This window comes from Aptenodytes forsteri, unplaced genomic scaffold (genome assembly GCF_000699145.1).
Source record: "Aptenodytes forsteri isolate BGI_AS27 unplaced genomic scaffold, ASM69914v1 Scaffold377, whole genome shotgun sequence".
NCBI lineage: Eukaryota > Metazoa > Chordata > Aves > Sphenisciformes > Spheniscidae > Aptenodytes > Aptenodytes forsteri.
Window position 1 is genome coordinate 31,452 of NW_008796176.1, and position 8,903 is coordinate 40,354.

An 8,903-nucleotide genomic window follows, 5' to 3' on the forward strand; every position below is an offset into this window, starting at 1 on the left:
CGTGGAGGACTGTCTGCCGTGGGAGGGACCCCACGCTGGAGCAGGGGCAGAGCGTGAGGAGTCCTCCCCCTGAGGAGGAAGGAGCGGCAGAGACAACGTGTGATGAACTGACCACAACCCCCATTGCCTGTCCCCCTGCACTGCTCGGGGGGAGGAGGTAGAGAAATCGGGAGTGAAGTTGAGCCCAGGAAGTAGGGAGAGGTGGGGGGGAAGGTGTTTTAAGATTCAGTTTTTATTTTCTCATTATCCTACTCTGATTTATCTGGTGATAAATTAAACTAACTTCCTCAAGTCAAGTCTGTTTTGCCCATGAGGGTAATTGCTGAGTCATCTTCCTGTCCTTATCTCGATTCACGAGCCTTTCGTTATATTTTCTCTCCCTTGTCCAGCTGAGGAGGGCAGTGATAGAGTGGCTTTGGTGGGCACCTGATGTCCAGCCAGGGTCAACCCACCACATGAAGTTACCTTTCTTCTCCATTGGCACAGCTATTTCTGTAGCGACCAGTCTGTCTGTCCAGACTGCGAAAAACTCTGCAAAATATTGAGGAGTATTCAAGCATATTAATAAGAAGCATTAAAAGTTGAATATATTTTTTGTTTCCTATTCAAGTCCTGTTTCAAGGAACTCAGTCGACTCAGTTTATCAAGGAGCTATTTTATGCAATGTCTTTAAATACCTCTCTAGGGAACAGAAATTTCCCAACAGAGAGCTTTCCAGTCTGGCGTATAACGTTATGACAAAGCATCAAGCTGGAGTAAAACTACATACACTGAGAATAAAAGTAGCTTTTTAAAAATTGTTATTTTTAATTTTTTTTAACAACAGAAGGCAATTATTCATTAGAACCATTACCTAAGGCTAAGCTAAGTTCTCCATGACTGCAGTTTTTTAAAATCAAGATTTTGTTAGAAAGCCTCTAGTTCAACAGCAGTATTAAACATGCAACAATAATTGGGTCTTTGATTTACTATAAAGGAGATCAGATTACATGATCAGCATGACCTTTTCTGACTCTATGAAGCCACTCAAAAAAAACCAAACAAAAATAAACTAAAATACATCAACCCAGCATTGACAAATGCAGACACCATACTAATTTTCCATAATATCCCATCCTTATCATAATCTTTACCCATTTTGTTGTTTCTTTGATGTTATATATTTTTAAAGAGAATGAATAGAAAACATGTAGATATATGTATGTTAGCATTAGTTGTTGGAGAAGACTGCAAACTTTCTAATAAATGATAACAGAAAAATCTTTTGATATGGATTACACTAAACGCAACTAAAATTGTGTTGAGGATACATGTAGTAGCATACATATAGCATATACATACACAGCATACTGGTAATCTATCAGGACTTAAATAATGTACATATTGGTCTACTGTAAGAACAGTTATAATGCCAGCCAATTAAAAAAAAATAAATCTGCAATTATTTTTAGTGAAGACAAAAAGAAATACAAAGAGAAATACAATATTCTTAAAGACTTTATTTTTATATAGTTGAATTTTACGTGTAGTAGGAACCATGCCAGTAAAATTACAAGCCTACTGAAGAAACAGTTTGGTGTAGTTTTGAAAGATTCTCTCTGTTCTTCATTAAATGATAGTTTATTCTCTATCAACACCTTTTCAGCTCAAGTTAGGCCTCCACGACATAAAGAAAAAATAGTATCTGCCATACCAATGTTTTATTTTGTAACCCTAGGATAGAAGTGGAAGAAAGGTTTGCTTGCTACCTGTATTCCTTATTTCTCTAGAAGAGCTGAATTTTTATAGCTATGCTAAAAAGAATAAAAAAGTCTGTATTCTGTGAACACTTTTCTAATCACTTTACAGCCAGCTTAGAGACATGAATTTAATAGACTCTTTTTTTTTTTTCCCCAACTGACCTGTTATATAGAGATACTAGCAAGCAACAACTATCTACTCACTGAGGAGCTGCTATATAATATTGAGATTATTTAAAATTTGTTTATATTTAGAAAAGTATTCTGCCCAGTGTAGAATGTTTCACCACTGATTATACTTAGATATAAAACAGAAATTTAAGGATAAATTTGGGGGATATTGACCATTATTTTTGGAAAAACAGAAAATAGGCAACAGCAACCTTTCACCCCTTCCCTCAAGTCTCATAGCAGACCAATCCTCCTCACCTTAGTTAAGATTTTGACACATCTATTTCCACATATCCAATTTTTTTCTGTCATTTATGCTGCTCTCCGTTGTACACATAGGCACGCTCTGGGAATGTCTCAATCAGTCTCTGCCTGGATTCTTAATTTCCTTCAGACTTTACTTGTACTTTATTAGTCCTTTCTTAAGGTCATTTGTGTTTATCACATTGAGGCAGTCCCTTAATAACACGTTTTTTCTTTTAGATGACATTTTGTGAAAAATTGGAATAACATGTTCCATAAATTTCAATAAGAAAAACTCAAAACTCAAGTTTTCTCCCCACAATAGAGAGTTTGATCTACCCTCTCTTTTTCTTTTTTTTTTTCCCCTAGATTAAAATAAGTATATATAAACTGCATTCACATACTGTGTGGGGTAAGAGTATGAAAACATAAACATAAGTTTCATTGTCTCTCCTAGCAAGATTCTTCTCATTTCTCATACTTTTCCTGAAAACAAAATAATAAAAAAGTACCCTTTAAACAATATCAGCAATATCATCCTATTGTTGGAAAGTGAACGCTAAAGAATCTTTTAAAGGAAGTCATAATAAATGCCAGCAATATTTGATATCACAACATACAAGCACAAAATGTAACCATACAATTACGTTCAGAGTTTACTGCTATTTAATTATGGGCCAAATATAAAATAAGATGAGACATGTTTCATCTTATTTGGTGTTAGAAATATGTATTTTCACTTGGTGAAAATAAAAACTGTCTTCTCCCACTATATCTCAAAGGTAGGCATAAGCTAATAATTACTAGCATTAATATAACTATATAGTTATACCTGTCATTTTTATTAAGTATAATTTTACCCACCAGGCAACTGTTTAAAACATCAATTTCAAATTTAGCTTTAAGGTACTCATCTAATTTATTTTCAAGCATATTCTCATTACTAAAATGATCTGGAATGAAACCTTCACACATTTCTAGTGCATAATGAATAATTAAAAATAATGTTTAATTGCTATCTATGATGTTTTGGAAAAAGCACAATTTACATATTACACATTACTCTTTTTTTCTTTTTCTTTTTCTTTAGGAACACTTACATTCTCTGCCAGACTGCAAATCCAATTTAAAGTTCTACTTCGATGTCCTCTCTGTTACCCCTTTTTCTTCATGTTGAGGTGATATATACAGAAAACAGTAAAAAAGCTTTTTAAAGCAGTCATTGGACAAACAATGATTGTGCATATTACGCTGGCAGATCTTTGTTCAGATAAAATACTATTAATACAGTCAAATAGCTATGACTCCAGCCAAAAAGTTTTAAAAGTCATGAACCACAGGGGAAAGTGCGTATCATATCTCCTAGGAGTGACCGCTTCAGAGGAAAACAGGCAAACGGGACTGAAGATTAAACTATTTCATCAGACATTAAAAACAAAAACAAACAAACAAAACAACAACAACAACAACAAATCACATATCTGAAGACTTGTTGAATTCTAAACCTACAACTGGAGTTTTAAAAAAGTTTGCTCTTAATCATCTAATAGAGAGGATTTAGTGGCCACCCTCAATTCCAAATGGAGAGACGCATTTCCAGGAAAATATGGTATCTGAAGAAACTAGAAAGCCTGCCTGGGCAGCCATAGGAGAGTCACTGCTCTGATCTTTTCAAAACAAAGAAAGCTGATTACTGGATGGGTTTACTCTGGTAACATCCAAATTCAGTAGTTTGGAATGGCAATTAAAATAATTCTATAATTGCTTTTAATGACATTTTTAGACATCGAGATCATCTTCCCATAATGCTGGCATTTCGTGGACTCCAAAACTGAAATATTCTCCAGACTACATCTGTGTCCAGATTGTGTGAACACTAGCAGGTAAGAATTTTAGCATGAATGTGAATTCTTTTTTTCCCTCTATTTGTCAGAGATTCTAAATCAATGATTTTTTTGAAGGCGGTTCTAATTACTGAATATTTTATTCTACATTACAGATTTGCCTGCATAAGATTAAAAAGAAAAGTAAAGAAGGTCATTATTTGGTTAAGCAGCTGAAAAATTTCAGGCAATTCACATCAAGACTTAATTTGCATGAAAGTTCAGGGTACTTTGGAATAGTAGCCTGACACTTGGTCTGCTGCCAAAGCACATATTTCTGTTTACCTTTTCTTTTTCATTAAAAAATGCTTGTCAGTATAAGGAAAACACAGAATGTTAGAAACCAGAAATAACTGCACAAAGCATTGCTGTATCTGTCCAAGATCCCTATCAGGAACATCAGGTATGATCTACCTCTTGCAAGAGTGACAGGAATGTTGCATTATTAATTGCTATCTCTGTTTCTTTAGAATAACTGACAACAGAAGTAATATTTGCAATTTAAGAAAAGCAAATGATGTTAATAACAGCAGTGGATTAATAGTGATTTGTCATTGGATTTGAATAAGCAAGGCACATTTATTTTAATCTTATAAATAAGCATTTTGCTGGGACAGAGATCTATTCTTACCATTTTTTGCCACTTAAAGAGAATCTATAACTAAAATCTAGAATGTTTATTTTATTAAAAGAAGAGTTAATTAATAAGGCATTTATACTGATTAGATAAAGCCAGAATTTCCTTAGCTTTCATAGGTTTTCACTTAGCTTTTCTTACAGAATATTAGACAGGACAACAAATTGCTCAAATTCTTTCATCTCATAAGAAATCTGAAAGTAATGCACCCCTCTCTTCAGAAGCTAGAGATGAAACTAGTATTATTAAAAAGACTTTTAGCAATAATAGAAGAAATTATAATAATAAATTCTCCAGCTTGACTCCCTTAAACATAAAGAATACATTTTCCTTTCCTAAGTAAAATAACCTAGACTATCCAAAAGACTTCAATGAGATAAAAATCAGACTTTTCCATTTATTTTGTTCTTTTGAGGCATTTCTATGGGTAACATCTGGTTAAATCAGCCTCCTGGTATTCTAACCAAACATGGTCCAATATAACATAGTGATTTCTGGCAACAAAACCATTACTAGAAGTAGTACTTACCTTTCTACAAATTCAAAGAAAGAAAGTAAAAAGGCTCTAATGTAGCTGTACTTTATCACATGTAAATGCTAGCAAATTGCATTAATAACTGGAAGTGTTTGCCCATCATCACTGTATTAAGAGAAACTGAAGAACTGTTTACTGATTTTTACTTTAGGAAATACCTACTTACTATTTAAAACCTTAAGAATGCCTGACTCAAAATGGGTAAAACTCGCAATGACATTGCCTTTCCTTCCACACTTGGTAAATGTGTTACAGCTCAGGCCCACAGAAATGAAATGACTCGTGTCTCCCCGGTCCAGTGCTCCCCACAGCACCCTGGGTGCGGGAACGCCCTGAAGGAGAACATCCATCTCACAGACAATCTGGCCACTCTGCACAGGGTTTCCTTCAATCTGCCAATTTACACCATGTAACCAAAAGGACAGAAAGTTTTCTTGGAAATTTAACATCAGAAGAACATTTTTCATTGGGTTCCCTCCCCCCCCAATCATAAATGACATTGCATTGCTTGACTCTCCAATGCTCTCTGCAATTAGCAGTAAGCCACTGAGTTTCTGATAAGGAGATGTTAAGTCTGAATGACATATTTTTGTTTTCAATTTAAATCCTAAATTTGCTATTAATCTGATATTAATCCTAATCTTAGTCTGATATTAATCAATTCTGTCTTGCCACTTCTTTCGATTGGCAGCTGAGCATTTCTATACGTATTTGTTGATTAACTAAATGCTTGACAGTAATTCTAAACTACAGTTTACATTCTGCCTTTTCCCACTACGGAAACAAAATTTACAAACTTCAAATTAAAAATAAATCCATGGTACACCAAGAGGCTCCACTGAAGTTTTTCTATCTCCACTCACTTTTCTTCATTGTTTCTTAGGCAAAGATTAAACAACAACAACAAATCACATATCTGAAGACTTGTTGAATTCTAAACCTACAACTGGAGTTTTAAAAAAGTTTGCTCTTAATCATCTAATAGAGAGGATTTAGTGGCCACCCTCAATTCCAAATGGAGAGACGCATTTCCAGGAAAATATGGTATCTGAAGAAACTAGAAAGCCTGCCTGGGCAGCCATAGGAGAGTCACTGCTCTGATCTTTTCAAAACAAAGAAAGCTGATTACTGGATGGGTTTACTCTGGTAACATCCAAATTCAGTAGTTTGGAATGGCAATTAAAATAATTCTATAATTGCTTTTAATGACATTTTTAGACATCGAGATCATCTTCCCATAATGCTGGCATTTCGTGGACTCCAAAACTGAAATATTCTCCAGACTACATCTGTGTCCAGATTGTGTGAACACTAGCAGGTAAGAATTTTAGCATGAATGTGAATTCTTTTTTTCCCTCTATTTGTCAGAGATTCTAAATCAATGATTTTTTTGAAGGCGGTTCTAATTACTGAATATTTTATTCTACATTACAGATTTGCCTGCATAAGATTAAAAAGAAAAGTAAAGAAGGTCATTATTTGGTTAAGCAGCTGAAAAATTTCAGGCAATTCACATCAAGACTTAATTTGCATGAAAGTTCAGGGTACTTTGGAATAGTAGCCTGACACTTGGTCTGCTGCCAAAGCACATATTTCTGTTTACCTTTTCTTTTTCATTAAAAAATGCTTGTCAGTATAAGGAAAACACAGAATGTTAGAAACCAGAAATAACTGCACAAAGCATTGCTGTATCTGTCCAAGATCCCTATCAGGAACATCAGGTATGATCTACCTCTTGCAAGAGTGACAGGAATGTTGCATTATTAATTGCTATCTCTGTTTCTTTAGAATAACTGACAACAGAAGTAATATTTGCAATTTAAGAAAAGCAAATGATGTTAATAACAGCAGTGGATTAATAGTGATTTGTCATTGGATTTGAATAAGCAAGGCACATTTATTTTAATCTTATAAATAAGCATTTTGCTGGGACAGAGATCTATTCTTACCATTTTTTGCCACTTAAAGAGAATCTATAACTAAAATCTAGAATGTTTATTTTATTAAAAGAAGAGTTAATTAATAAGGCATTTATACTGATTAGATAAAGCCAGAATTTCCTTAGCTTTCATAGGTTTTCACTTAGCTTTTCTTACAGAATATTAGACAGGACAACAAATTGCTCAAATTCTTTCATCTCATAAGAAATCTGAAAGTAATGCACCCCTCTCTTCAGAAGCTAGAGATGAAACTAGTATTATTAAAAAGACTTTTAGCAATAATAGAAGAAATTATAATAATAAATTCTCCAGCTTGACTCCCTTAAACATAAAGAATACATTTTCCTTTCCTAAGTAAAATAACCTAGACTATTCAAAAGACTTCAATGAGATAAAAATCAGACTTTTCCATTTATTTTGTTCTTTTGAGGCATTTCTATGGGTAACATCTGGTTAAATCAGCCTCCTGGTATTCTAACCAAACATGGTCCAATATAACATAGTGATTTCTGGCAACAAAACCATTACTAGAAGTAGTACTTACCTTTCTACAAATTCAAAGAAAGAAAGTAAAAAGGCTCTAATGTAGCTGTACTTTATCACATGTAAATGCTAGCAAATTGCATTAATAACTGGAAGTGTTTGCCCATCATCACTGTATTAAGAGAAACTGAAGAACTGTTTACTGATTTTTACTTTAGGAAATACCTACTTACTATTTAAAACCTTAAGAATGCCTGACTCAAAATGGGTAAAACTCGCAATGACATTGCCTTTCCTTCCACACTTGGTAAATGTGTTACAGCTCAGGCCCACAGAAATGAAATGACTCGTGTCTCCCCGGTCCAGTGCTCCCCACAGCACCCTGGGTGCGGGAACGCCCTGAAGGAGAACATCCATCTCACAGACAATCTGGCCACTCTGCACAGGGTTTCCTTCAATCTGCCAATTTACACCATGTAACCAAAAGGACAGAAAGTTTTCTTGGAAATTTAACATCAGAAGAACATTTTTCATTGGGTTCCCTCCCCCCCCAATCATAAATGACATTGCATTGCTTGACTCTCCAATGCTCTCTGCAATTAGCAGTAAGCCACTGAGTTTCTGATAAGGAGATGTTAAGTCTGAATGACATATTTTTGTTTTCAATTTAAATCCTAAATTTGCTATTAATCTGATATTAATCCTAATCTTAGTCTGATATTAATCAATTCTGTCTTGCCACTTCTTTCGATTGGCAGCTGAGCATTTCTATACGTATTTGTTGATTAACTAAATGCTTGACAGTAATTCTAAACTACAGTTTACATTCTGCCTTTTCCCACTACGGAAACAAAATTTACAAACTTCAAATTAAAAATAAATCCATGGTACACCAAGAGGCTCCACTGAAGTTTTTCTATCTCCACTCACTTTTCTTCATTGTTTCTTAGGCAAAGATTAAGCCTGATGGTTTATAAAGCAAAGTTGGTATTGAAAGCTCAATATTTTTTGGTTAGAGGTATGTAAAAAGAAGTTTCATTATTTCATTTGTAACTGACTTTAAGCAGAACAGAGTGAAACTGAGAAAAGCCAATTCAGTTAACATGCCAATCAATAGAAAAGCTTTTGCTTCACAGATATTGGTTAATTTGTTTCATAAAAGACATTTCTGGAATAAATGTTCTGAGGAATCCAAGGATTTTTAAGAATCATAGAATCATAGAATCATTAAGGTTGGAAAAGACCTCTAAGATCATCGAGTCCAACCGTCAA